At 46.7% G+C, this 13,407-nt stretch overlaps 1 protein-coding gene across 10 annotated transcripts in view; it reads left to right on the top strand.

Moving 5' to 3' along the window:
* Positions 1–13,407, top strand: part of LOC138569489 (catechol O-methyltransferase-like) — a 399,903-nt gene that overhangs the window by 303,657 nt on the left and 82,839 nt on the right. For 9 of the 10 annotated variants that reach the window (XM_069647500.1, XM_069647505.1, XM_069647499.1 and 6 more), the window contains exon 2: positions 386–494. The exons of the other annotated variant lie outside the window; for it this stretch is intronic. The gene's annotated coding sequence lies outside the window, so the exon portion shown is untranslated. The remainder of the gene's footprint in view (positions 1–385; positions 495–13,407) is intronic. 10 annotated transcript variants of the gene reach the window in all.

The raw sequence follows: 13,407 nt of genomic DNA, 5'->3' as shown, positions 1-13,407 counted from the left end.
TTGACTTTAATAGGGAAGAGTGTTTTCCACTTTTACTGGGCACTGAAGCTACTTTTGAATGGCAACAAAATAATGTACACAAAAGTGGAGCCAATAGGGCAAGGCTTGCCTTATAAGGGCAGGCGGGTGCGCGCCCTGCAGCGGATTGGCGCGCGCATCCCCGGAGAGCCAGGGTGGCTTATTTTGTCGGCCTTGGTCTTCCTTTCCCACTGCATCGCCTTCTATCTGTCCTGCTGGAGTCTGAACTGTTCTGAGCTCTTCTGCCTGCTAGTCCATGATTAAGCTGTTGGTACACAGAGTGAACTTTACTATGCTCAGTTGTCTGTTTTGTACGTATGTGTTGAAAATGCAATCCAAATTCATTTAAAGCATATTTTCTCTGCAGGTCTGCTCCTCTTCTGCTGAGACTGTACCAGCGCTTCCCAGCAGCCACATAAACCTTTATTTGTAGAATTCTTCTTTTTATTGAAATTTGGCATCAGTCATAATTGGAGGTAAGTGGGGGAGAATCCCGTTTTACAACCAATGCTAAAATGTATCCCCAGCTCTTCCACCCACCTTCCAAGCAGAGTTTTGTGTTTTTTCCTTCCTTGGTAGGGGTCACCTTGGGAAGGGAGACCCCTCTGCGTCGGTGGACCATTCGTGCACAATGTCTGGAAAGTGGAGCCCAAATGCGTTTTGTTTCCGGATACTCTCCTGAAATATCCAGAATGTATCTTAACGCTGTGACTTGTGATATCCTCATTCAGACTGCCTTTATCAGACTTCAAGTGGCCCATTTCTGTTTTCTTGGAGCCTGTTTTCTTGGAGGGGAAAAATAGCAACACCCCAGGGAGACAATTGGCAGGCTCAGACTGGCCTACAGGGAATAGGGCAATGCCCAAACCAAAAAATGCAAAATTCTAGTGTGAGCCTTTTGTTTTTTGTAGGTCTTAGTGGGCTACTTTGTTGGCCAATGTGGGCCATTTTGATGAGTTACTTCACTATGCTGCTAGTAATTGTGACCAAATCCTCCTGTTTTTCCCCTGCATCCGGCCAGCACGGGCCACAAGGCTTGGGGTCTGACTGTCACAGGCTCGTCATGCTCCCCATGATACCAGTTCTCATCCGGCACCCCCACGCCTCTCAGGCACTCGGCACTCCAGAAGTGGGGAGAAAAGCCCTGTAATGCTAACGCACACCAGTGCTTGGAAGGGCTGCATTCAGTTCTGACACTTCCAGGCCTGGCTCATCCTTATGTACAATGCAGAAGCTACATCTTATTCTCCTCCCATTTACAGTACGTATGATAACATTTCGCTGAACAGGGAGAAAGAAAGCACATTTCGTAACAGCAGACTGTCTTTGCATGGCAGCCTTTAGCAGCCTTGGGACTTGCGCTAGCAGCATCATAAACTGTGTACTTCTCAAGGGGCGACTGTTCATGCCCATCTCTGAGGCCTGGCAGCATTCCACATATCAGCTGTGCTGTGCTTGGATACATCACTTGCACGGATGTTCAGATGTTAGGCCAGTCCTTAAGCACGTTTTTAGGCCAGTCTATTTGTATCCGGTGAATCTCAAAGAAACCAAAAGAGAGTGCAGAATCAGAAATGTAACATGTAACCCTGACCACCAACATCAAGCATATCCAGGTAAGCCCCTGGGGCTTTTAGAGAGCATATTTCATTTCTGCGCAAGCGGCGCAGATTCACCCCCTACCAGCCTGCATTCTTGAATGATATGTTCCTGAAAAATTGATTTTCTCTATTTTTCACACGAGTGTGCTGCGCACTGTGTGTGCAGGGTGATCCTGCTTTCACTATGGGCGGCTCTCTCTGCCCCTTTCAGCATGGCCGCCTTCTTTGTACTGGCACTGGAGTGCCTTGGCTATGAGGGAGTTGCACATTGATTGGATATGAGATGGAGAGCAGGCCCAATCTGGACTAGCCGGCTGAATGCCGGCCCGCCTCCCTGGCCCCTCACTGAATGCACTGTATTCTCCTACATCCTCCTGTTGTTCCCCTGCATACGGCCAGCACAGGCCTCTACTCCTGGACCCACGAGGCTGCACTCCTTGTATGCAGGGTGATTGATCCTGCTTTCCCTATGGGCTGCTCTCTCTGCCCCTTTCAGCATGGCCACCTTGTTTGTACTGGCACTGGAGTGCCTGGGCCTTGAGGGAGTTACACACTGATTGGGCCTGCTCTACATCTGACTAGCCGGCAGGCGAATGCTGGCCCGCCTTCCAACGCCCCACTCCTAAGGCTCCTGTCTGTTCCTGGCCATGTTCCTGTCCCACTTCAGGGAATCCTCAGAAAAATGCTCTGCACTGTTCCTTTTCACTCAAGGGCCTCTTGACTGTGCCATTGCTTTGCGTGTCTTCACGTGAGTAGTGCAACTCGGCCTCGGCACCACGGATCTCATCTCATCTGCCTCTCAAGTCATTGCTTTGCAGGTGCCCCTGGCTCTATGGTGACTATCCTTTCTGCCCCACTCTGTGACTCATTCCCGCGGATTCCAACCACTGCAATGCTGTGCCCCAATTCCTTGCCATTCCTCAAAGAATGTCTCTGTTTGCTGAAAACCGTTTTTAGCTGTTCCTCCTTCCTGCATCTAAAGTAGCTGTCTGTGTGAAAATCATTTTTGCTGGGTGCACGACCTACCTTGTCCTCAGTGCCACCCCCTCTCGTACCCTCTTTACTCCTCCCCTCCCTTCCATATTCCTTAGTACAGCGGCCTGGTAAGTGTCCTCCTCACCTTGCAGCTAGCTTTGTCACTATCTATCTCTCCTATCTTTGCTAACTGATTCTCTAGTTCCTATCCCTCCCATATCACAAAATCTGTCCGGAAGAAACTTAAGAAGGACATACTGGGCTTTAACCCAGGCTTTCCTGTTGCAGACACCTATGTCGCAGCTTCCGCCAGCGAAAGAGTCACAGACATCCTCTTTGTCGTTGCCTCACCCAGTAAATGGTTGCCTTTCTCTCTCCTATCGCCTCTTCTCCCATTGTGGCACCCACTGGGAGGTCTTCCTTGACCTCTTTGCCATTTCCAGGGTCATCATTAATGTCTATTGGAATGGAACCATCATGACTCAGGGTCCTCAACCCAACCTTCTTCTCTTTGACAGGCTCCTACCTCGCCTCTCAAACCTCACCTCTCCCCTTGCACAGGCTCCCATGCCTGCTCTGCCTTATCCTCTGCACAGACGCCTTTGCCTGTTGTGCCTTGCTCCACCTCGGCACAGGCTCCCTTGCCTGCTGTGCCTTCCTCATCCTTGACGCAGGCTCCCTTGCCTACTGTGCCTTCCTTAGCCTCTGCACAGGCTCTGTTGCCTGATGTGCCTTCCTTCTCATCTGCTCCCTTGTCGGCCGTGGCTCCTCTGACATCCTCCCCTATCACTCTGGCTCTCTTGCCACCCGGGGGGGGGGGACCACCGTCCCCTACAACTCCCCCCCCACACAGAAGACCATATTGCCACGCTTAACTCTCACACTGTTCTCAAACACGCGTTGACATCTGCAACCTTCTTGAATGCATGGATCTAGATGTGCTTGCCATCACAGAGACATGGTTCAAGGACAGCTCAGTCACAAGCTTTGACACACTCCTCCCTGAAGGATACAATGTCCTCTCTGTGCCCAGGCCCAAGGGATCAGGTGGGGGAGTGGCGCAGATCTTCCCAGAATGGATACCCGTGTCCATCATCCATACTCAGGACTACTCCTCTTCTGAGTGCCTAGTCTGCAGGGTCTCACTCTCTCCTAAATCTTTTATGTCCACCTTCTATTGGCCACCAAGACAGTCCACTCTCTTCCTCTTGGAATGGGCTGACCTAGTCTTCTATCTACTCTCCTCCTCCTCCTCTCAACTCCTCCTGCTGGCTACTCTCCTGACTCCTCAGGACCTTTCCGCAACCTAAACGATTCTCTCTCCCTCTTACCCTCTGGTTCTACGCACACAGCGGGCCACACTTTGGATGATCTCATCTCTTCCGACATCCCTCTCTCTATCCCTCTCTTGGACAGATGACTCTCTTCTCTCTTCACACTTGAAACTCTCCTCTCGCATCAGCACATCCGGCTCGGCCACTCAGATTCAAAGTCACCACACCCATGAAAAGAGTGACAGCGGCTGCCTTTGCCGCCACCTACTCTCCGACTCCTACTCCTACAGCTCACTCCCACCATGACACAGCCCTCGCTAACTTCAATCTCTCTATCTCTAACACCCTTAATACTCTTGCCCCTGTCATGGGGGTCTGACTGAAACCTTCCAAAAAGTGCAACTCTTGGTACGACTCTGATCTGGCTGCCCTTGAGCGCAAGTGTAGGGAAGCTGAGTGGAAATGGAATTTGTCAGGCGGACCCTCTGACAAACTGGCCTGCCGCCTCCTTCAAAGGCAATATCTACACTGCATCCACACCAAGAAAAGAGCCTTTATTCAAGCCTGTATTTCCCCGGTATCAAACACGGCCACACTTCTGTAAGGAACTGGCCAATCCTACAGCGGCCTCCTCATCTGTCACACCCACCTCTTCTCTGCCATGGCAGTGCAAATCACATCAAAAACCCAAGACATCCTTTCCTCCCTCACTTCCATGCCACAACATACACCAACACCTCTGGAGCCTCCCTTGGCCCCTCCACCACATCTCCTCTCTTCTCTCACCTGTTAAGTTTGCCAGACAAGTCTGGTCTATGTAATTGGTTATTTATAACGCGCTTAATACTCAGAGGCTTCTAAGCGTGGACATGGGGATCGAATCTGTGTTGCTCTGCAGCGTCTTGCTCCCAAGGTGAGTGTGTTGCCCCTGAGCTATCCTCCCGAGACCATAAAGGCCTCTTCCAAACAAGTGGACCACCATTAAGGACAATATTGACACTCTCGCTCCATCCTTGGCTGATCTCTGCAATCTCCCTTTTGCCACTGGAGTTTTCCCAACTTCTCTTACGCACTCCCCTGTGCACCTTCTGCTTAAGAAACCGTCTGCCGTCCCCTCCATTCTGGCAAACAACCATCTCATCTCTATCACCCCTTTCCTGGGCAAATTCCTAGAGAAACTGGCTATCTCTAAACTCACCCTCCACACCGAATCTGCTGGTTGCCTCCACCACCATCAGTCTGGCTTCAGAGCATCCAGAGGCATGGAAACTGCTCTTCTGAACACCCGTGAAGACCTGCTCTCAAATTTGACACCAACACTCCCTCTGTCCTCATTCTTATTGACCTCTCCTCTGCCATTGACACGGTAAACCACAAAATACTGATCGCACGTCTTCCTGACACCCTGGGAATCACAGTTCAGGCTCTAGCATGGTTAACCTCCTTCCTTTCCGACTGCCTATCCCATGTGGAACTTGGGCCCTTTCCCTCTACTATCACTCTTTCAACCTATGGCATTCTGCAGGGTTCTAACCTATCCCCCTGGAACTTCAATGTCTACATGGCTGCCCTGGCACGTGTGATAGCCACTTTCATCTCTAACTGCCGGTGTTATGCCAATGACACGTAACTCTCCTTCAGGCTACCCTCAACCACCTCTTCTACTTTTCTCATATCTGGCTGTCTGTCCGCAATTCAGTCATAGTGTGCTGCAAACAACCTCTGCCTCAACGCCAGTAAGACTGAGATTGTTTGCATTGTGATTCCTGCTGCTGCTTTCCCACTCTCTCTATGGCCAGCCTCCCTTGGCCCTGTGCCCCTACCCACCTGCAAGGCAAAAAACCTTGGGGTCATCTTCGGCTCAACTCTCTCCTTCACTCACATTTCGGACATCTCTAAAAAGTCAAACTACCAGCTGCACATCCTCAGAGGTACTCTTCCTTTTCTCACCTTCCCCCAGCGGCTCACTGTCTCCAGAGCCCTGGTTCTCTGAAGTCTGGACTACTGCCCCTTTCTTAACCTCCCTGCCTCTGCTTTGTGCCCTATGCAACTCATCCAGAAGACAACCGCAAGACATCTTCTTGACCTCAAGCCCAGGGACCTGATCTCTCCGGCGCTGAAATCCCTCCACTGGCTCCCGTGGCTGCAAGGATCAAGTTCAAGACCCTCTGCATTGTCCACAAGGCTTTCTGGGGCTAGGGACCTTCCTATCTGCAACAATGCCTACCTAAATACTGTCCTTCCCGAGCCCTGCGCTTATCTACCTCCAACCTTCTGCATGTGAGCCGGTTCTCCAAGCAGAGATTTGGAGGGAGATCTTTATCCTTAGCAGGGGCCTCCCTCTGGAATTGCCTCCCTGTCGTCCTCCATCTTGAGCCTGATCTCCTTAATTTTCCGGAAACTCCTTAAGACATTCCTCTTCTCCTCCTCCTCCTTCTCTCTCTCTCTCTCTACCCTGCTAACCTCTCTCTCAGCTCTATCCCTCTCTACCTCCATTTCCACACAGCTTGCTGACTGGCCGCCAGGTACACCTCAGTCTCACAGGTCCCCGGCACCCTCGCCAGCCCTCTTGCATTTCCTCCGGGCCTGCTCTTGCCTTATCATTACTGCACTAGGTCAATGACCCATGCGAGTGGCATCTCTCAGCACTTAGCCCAGTTTCTGACTGACTGGGTGCACTTGGCCTCCACGCCCCCTGCAATTGTCCTCCTCCCCTCTCCTGTACCGTCTGTGCACTTGCACGATCTGAATGTACCATGCCTTGTAGATCGTCTATCTTCCTTGTCTCACCTCAATGCACTTGGAAAAACTGCAGAATTGTCATCAGACCTATTTGCTGTTATCTACACTGTCAATTGTATTATATGCACCTACTCTGCTTGTGCAGACTTGCATCGTTCAGAAATTCAAGGATTCTGAATGACTGTTCGTTTTTTCTCCCTTTTCCCTCCTTCCTTGAAACACTTGCCTTTAGTATAGGCGCTTTACAAATAAACATTACCATACCATACCATTTAAAAAATAAAATATATTCTTTAAATTGCACATTTTATCAAAAGAACTCCCTCCTGGGTACTATTCAAACAGTCTGTCACAAAAGGAGTGAATTGCCATTTGCAACTATGGGCCACTTTTTCATTGGTGTCACTTTAAACCACATCCACGGCTTTAGGCTTCCCAAGCCACATAAACACCTCCCATTTGGACAGCACAAGCTTGGCGTCTCATACTAGCACTCCAGGCAGGCTCACTGGGTATCGAGTGATGCTACCGAATAGAAAACACAGAATAGCTTTTTTACTGAAGTGGAAATACAGGAAAAATATCAATAGCGTTTAAATGTTAAAGGTATTTATACCGCGCATCGTCGCCAACGGAGTTGGTCCCCAGGCACTCAGGCGGATCTGCAAAACAAGAGGGCAGGCGGGTTAGGTTAGTCAGGTGAGGAGAGAGTAGGGAAGTGATAGCAGTGGTGTGCTGTTGGCGGCTTCAGTTCAGTTTGCACCGTGAACTGAGCTTTGGTGTGAGTATCGGACCGATGCAAGACCTTGTGTGCTGTTGTTGCGGTTTATGTGGTGTTTGTTTGTTGTCGCAGTGTGGTGAAGTGCGTGCAATTTGCTGGGCAAGAAATGGTTGCGTGGATTTTTGGGTGAAATAGGTATGCAGAGATTTGAGTTTAGGTTAGTGGGTTATATATCCTAGTTCTTGCAGATCTTGTTCTATTTAACAAGCTTTCCTGTAGGTAACCTTAATTGCCACTTTCCTTTGCTGTCAATCTAATTGTTGTGAGTGATGGTCTGGCGCATTCCCGGCTGTGTTGTAAATGAACTTTGTGTAGTGGGATGGGTTTGTCTAGTCCACCCTCTGGTAATGGTGCTGTAGATTTGCAGTCCCCTACTTCCTCATTCTCTATTTCCGTTGGTGGTCTGTTGGTGCTTGTGTGTAATTTGGAGGTCAGGGTGATATTGATGAATCGTCCTTGTCCTTCCACCCTGGTCTAGCTATCTATTCAATCCTTAGTATCATCCTTTCATAACTATCTTTCAGTTGGTACATTTGTTATGTCTTCAAATGTCTTCCTTAGTCTGTTGTAGTTGATTGCTTTAGTGGGATCTGGGATTGGTTTCTTCACTCATCGTTCCACCCATGTATATGCTCCTGTGGGCATTCTTCTAGTTATGCAGTCAAGAGCCAGGATATGCAGAGTTTTTTGAATAGTAGGTCATTTCTTGTGTTACGTATTTTCTTTGGTAAGTCATTCCAAATTTTTGGTGCAAGGTGAGTGAAGGAAGATCCTCAGAGTTTTCTTTTGTTGTAGGGTTTTGGTTCCAAGCGGATGTCGTTGCTTGATCTGAGCGTCCTTGTTGGGTGATGTAGGCATAATTTGTCTCTCAGGAACTCTGCGCCTTGGTTGTGGATTGCTCTGTGCGTGATGCACATTGATTTGAATTTGATTTGCTGTTTTATTGGTAGCCAATGTAGTGTTTTAGCGCTTGTGTGATGTGTTCTCTTCGGGGTAGTTGGAGGAGCAATCTGGCCACTGCATTTTGTATGCGTTGTCGTTTTTTTAGAAGTTGTTGAGGCATACCCAGGTACAGGCTATTGGCGTAATTATATTTATATATATACGTAAGGGAAGTTGATTGGTGCATAATTTAAGGATAAATGTCCTTAATGCCGGATCCGGACTGAGTAATAAATACGATTGGACTTTACAGTAGGCATGTACCACGTGGAATACTTCTTTATATCCTTTCAGTTTGGCTAGATGGGTATAATTGTTACGTCAATCCCATCTGTCAAATATTTTCCTAAAGGCTTTCCTCCGATGGATATACCGTTTAGGTAATTTAGCCACAGTAGATTTATAGGTCCAACGAATATCTTTGAAGAGATCTTCATTCATAAAAACCCTTTCACTAGCCATATTGTGACCCACTGTTTCCAAAAGCGCACAGGATGGTTTAGAGCATGCTTTAAGGTAGAAACACCCTCTGTCCCGACTCTCCATACCACCTAATGATATTAGACTAAGCTCTAATCTCAAATATTGCATGGAGCAAGAAGGCCCCATACACAATAATGAACGCCAGAAAAGTCCTTCAAGCACATCCAGCCATGAGAAATCTTACATGGCCAGAGCATCCAAACCATACAGCATTGCAGGGGCAAAACATTGCTTATGTAACAATCGAATACCAGCCAAAGAAAACCCGACATGTTCTCCAGCATACCTGCGCGCCTGTAAGAGTAATTGCTTAGCTCTATGGGTTTTTTTAATTTCTAATGGCGATGTAATCACCCCTATAGCTGAAGTCCAGGCCCAGATATGGATAGGTGTTAATGTAATCAATGACCACAAAAGCTGTACCCATCCGGCCCGGTTTACCGTGTTCCTGGTAATCCACATCAGATTTGTCTTCTCCAAGTTGAATTTCTTTTTGGAAAACACTTATGTGGATTGCGCTTCAGGCAAAATATATCCGTCACACCAGCAAGTTCACTTTTTAAGTAATATTTATTTTTTGCATTAATAGCATGAAATATCCTTTTTTCCAAACATTAAATCACAAACTGATCGTTTTTTGCCTCTCAACACGTGTTTCCCCACGTCTTATGCTTGTGGTTCATCAGGAGAGATGCTAAATAAAGAAAGAATATGAAAGAAAGTAAGAAAAAAATGAATGTTATTTTAATAATTAAGTAGTGGTGGTGTGTTGGGTGAGCAACTCTGATTATATTAGCCTATTAGTTGTACTCACCTAAGTTCCTTATTGAGTAAACATATCTCTGATTAATAATTCATCTTTCATTTTGTCTCTCTCATTTGTATGAGTTCTTTTATTACTACATTTCTGTAAACAATGAGAGAGGGCGACATCAGTTTAACCTGACTCTTTGTATCATTTTTCAAACTTCATTCAAATGCCCTCTTTAGAGCAGTCACATTTATTGTAAAGGTAGAGCTACTGTGAAGCTCTCCCCCAAAGTTCCAGGATACTAAAGTTTAAAAAGCTGTTCACACCCAAGTTATCTCAAAGAAATTAAATTAAATTGAATTACCTTTTATTTTTACTCGGTACGATTGCCTCCAGTCCGCCATAGTCCGCGCTACCTTTCAGTGCTATTTTCTATCCTTTATAAAGGCTGCGATCGCGTAACATGTCACGTCACGTTACGCGATGACGTCCGACGTCACACTTTTACGTCCGGCGGCCATTTTGTTTCTCTTTCTGCCATGAAACCATAGTGATTCCTTTTTATAACAATTGTCTAGTTCGAATGTATCCTACCTATGGATCCTTTTTTTTGGGTAGTATCAAACGGATCCATTATTTCAGATCAAAGTAAAAAACAAGGGAAAGCCAGGAAAGAAAAGGATCAATAGAGCAAATTTGAGAAGAGACTTATTTCAAATTATAACCATAAGGTATAAGGCATTTCTTTAGGAAGAAAATAAGCAATTTTACTGCAATTCTATACATATTTTCATAAAACATGATCAAAAGAAGATATATCAAAACATGATAGTGCTTGAAACGTATTGGATACATTTTGGACAGCCTTGCATTCTATTTTCATAATTCAGCTTTCTATAGCCAATAGGCCATCTCAAGTTCCGAATTCAGGCCATAGTGACACGTGTCCAGAATACAAATCCATTTGGCTTCTCTTCTTCTTAGCTGGAGCTCTCTATTTCCACCTCTTTCCATTGTGTCAACTCTTTCAATGCCTAAAAATGTAATTTCTTTTATTTCAGATATTTCATGATCTTGATTATAGTGCACTGCCATGGGGTATCTTATATCATTATTCTTAATGGCTCTTAGATGTTCTTGAAGTCTGATTTTCAATGTTCTGATAGTGCTTCCCACATATCTTTTTTTGCAAATGCATGTAATCGCATAAATCACATATTTTGTGTTACAATTAATGTATTGTTTTATTTTTTGATATCTTCCATTTGGTAGTCTTATTTCTTTAGTTCCATTCTCAATTTGATTACAAATTGCACAATTCCCACAGCTGTAGGTTCCTGTCGGTGCCGGCACTTTAAGAAATTCACTGAGAGTCTCTGTTTTTTCTTCTTTGAGATGACTTGGGCTGATTTTTTGCTTAAATGTTGGAGCTCTTCGATAGAGTTCATAGTCAGACCCAGTTCCATGGCATAAACATTCAGCTCGTCCAGTAAGATCTTCATACCTTTGTACGTACGGTCGAAAAGAACTAAATCATCTGCATACAACATTCCCACGATAGATAAGTTGCCAATCCTAGGTGGGCAGTTCGCCACTCCGAACATACGATGCAAAACATCAGCTGCATACAGATTATATATGGTAGGTGCAGTGACACAGCCCTGTTTCACCCCCTTTTTGAGAAGTATGGGGTTAGTAACATACCCTCCATGATCCAGGCATACTCTTGCATAATTATTGCTGTGTAGCAGCCAAAGAACATGCACAAATTCACTGAGGGCAATTTAAAGCCCTCAGTTTGTTCCATAAAATATGCTGATCAACCTGGTCAAATGCGCTCTTAAAATCTACAAAAGCGATATATAGTGTCACGCCCCTGCGACTCTGAGTAGTCTGTATTAAATTATCTAACACCCGGATGTTATGGGTTGTTCCAGAGCCTGGACGGAAGCCTGTCTGAGCTGGGTGAAGAATATTATTTTTAACCACCCATTTTTGCAGTTCGTTAAGAACCAATGAGGTAAATTTATTACCCGTGCAACCCAACATCAATAATAATCAATAATTGTGTGTTTTGGCTCAATCTCCCTTTCTATATACTGGGAGAAGGACAGACTGCTGCTAGGATGATGGAAGTGTCCTGGTTCTGCAAACTCTGCTAAACAAAATTAGTTGAGTTTGCCCACTTTGCCACACATCTGCCATCCCAGTCTCAAACTGAGCCTTCCAAAATAACTGGTGTGTTTGGTGGATCAATCCAGTTGCCATCATACCAAAGACCCCAAATGTGTCCTTCGGATACTAGCAAGACATTGAGATTAGCGAAATGTGGATCCTAGCCTCTCTTTAAGCAGTGGTCCTCTACACTTGTATATAGAATATTGCATTGTAATTACTGACATTAGACATTTCCTGAGTAATGTGTCCACTTCATTCCATGTTCAGGTTGATTTGATGCTCACTATAGATGACTATATTCTCAGAAATACTGTCTTTATGTATCAGGGGCTGCATTAACAATTTACGGGATTATATGTTTCACATGTGTATGCTAATCTTACAATGGGGTGGCAGTATTACCGGTGTCAAAGGCCTTCGGCTGGTAATACCGGCAAAATAAACTGATATTACCAGTGTTGGAAATGGCATCATCACCGGAACGGGAAGCTTGGTGGTGGCCATCTTTAAAAACTCAATCCACCCTGAATCACCCATTTCCTGCTGACATGTAGTCCCCAAAGTCGTGCGAGAGGGAAAAAAGCCCTGTCTGCCAGATCTCCGGCTCCGGAAGCCACAATTTACAGAGGCAGAGCTAACTGCATTGGCAGATGCAGTGGTGGAGCATGCTGATGCCCTATTCAGCAGCAGCCACAGGAAAAACCACTGCCCAGAGAAAGACAGCCAAATGGGCTGACATACAGGCAAGGGGAACTGTACCCCATAGCGTCCGGGACTGTCAGAAATGCTGGGACGACCTAAAGGCGAGGCTACACTGCCTCAGTCAGACACAGGAGGGAGAGCGCTGGCACAGGAGGAGGCACAGTGGAACTCCTCCACATCACGCCCTGGGAGGAGACGGCCAGCTCCACCCTCCACATGGAGGGCATCGAGGGGATAGGGAGTGCAGAGGCTGGAGCAGGGATCCACAGCAATGGCGGTAAGTACATCCGACACAGTGTGCATGTGAATGTAGGGTCCAAAAGCATGCGTCCCCCAACAGAGATGCACATAATGGGCACAGGAATGGTTCAACACATGGCAGTCGCAGCAAATTGCCAGTGAGCACATACCCATGCCTGGGAAGGTGGGTAAACATAGCAGTGCACATATGATGTAGTTGAAACGTGCATACTAAACACATGGACACATGAGAAGCACCCATGTGTGCCAAGATAGTCCATGTCAGAAAGTGAAGCCCCACTGCACCCACAACAAGCCACCTTGTCAGGCCAACATGCGATTTGCGTATGCATGAATACACTGCGTACACACGCAGCAGGCACTAAGACCACCTAGTAGTAACAGCACTCATTGGAGCAATACCAGCCAAGCCAACCACAGGAAATGTGCATCTTTGTGACAAACAATGTCGCATGAGTGCAATGCAATCCTGCAGACATGTCAACAAGATGACTAACTGCATGTCATTCTATTCCCAATAGGAACACGGTACACAGAAAGTGACGAGGCCGGACCCTTCACTGCAGGCATTTGCCCCTACCCCTGCGCAGGCCAGACCCCTTGCCAGCAGGAGCATACAGCAGGGCAAGGCTGACGGGCCACCAGCATTTACACCTACCACCACCATGGATACACCGGCAAGTCCTGAGGAGGACACAT

The sequence above is a fragment of the Ambystoma mexicanum genome, chromosome 2q, assembly GCF_040938575.1.
Source record: "Ambystoma mexicanum isolate Mex_15411 chromosome 2q, UKY_AmexF1_1, whole genome shotgun sequence".
NCBI lineage: Eukaryota > Metazoa > Chordata > Amphibia > Caudata > Ambystomatidae > Ambystoma > Ambystoma mexicanum.
Note: the sequence above shows the minus strand (reverse complement) of the source record. Positions and strands in the feature narration are given on the sequence as shown.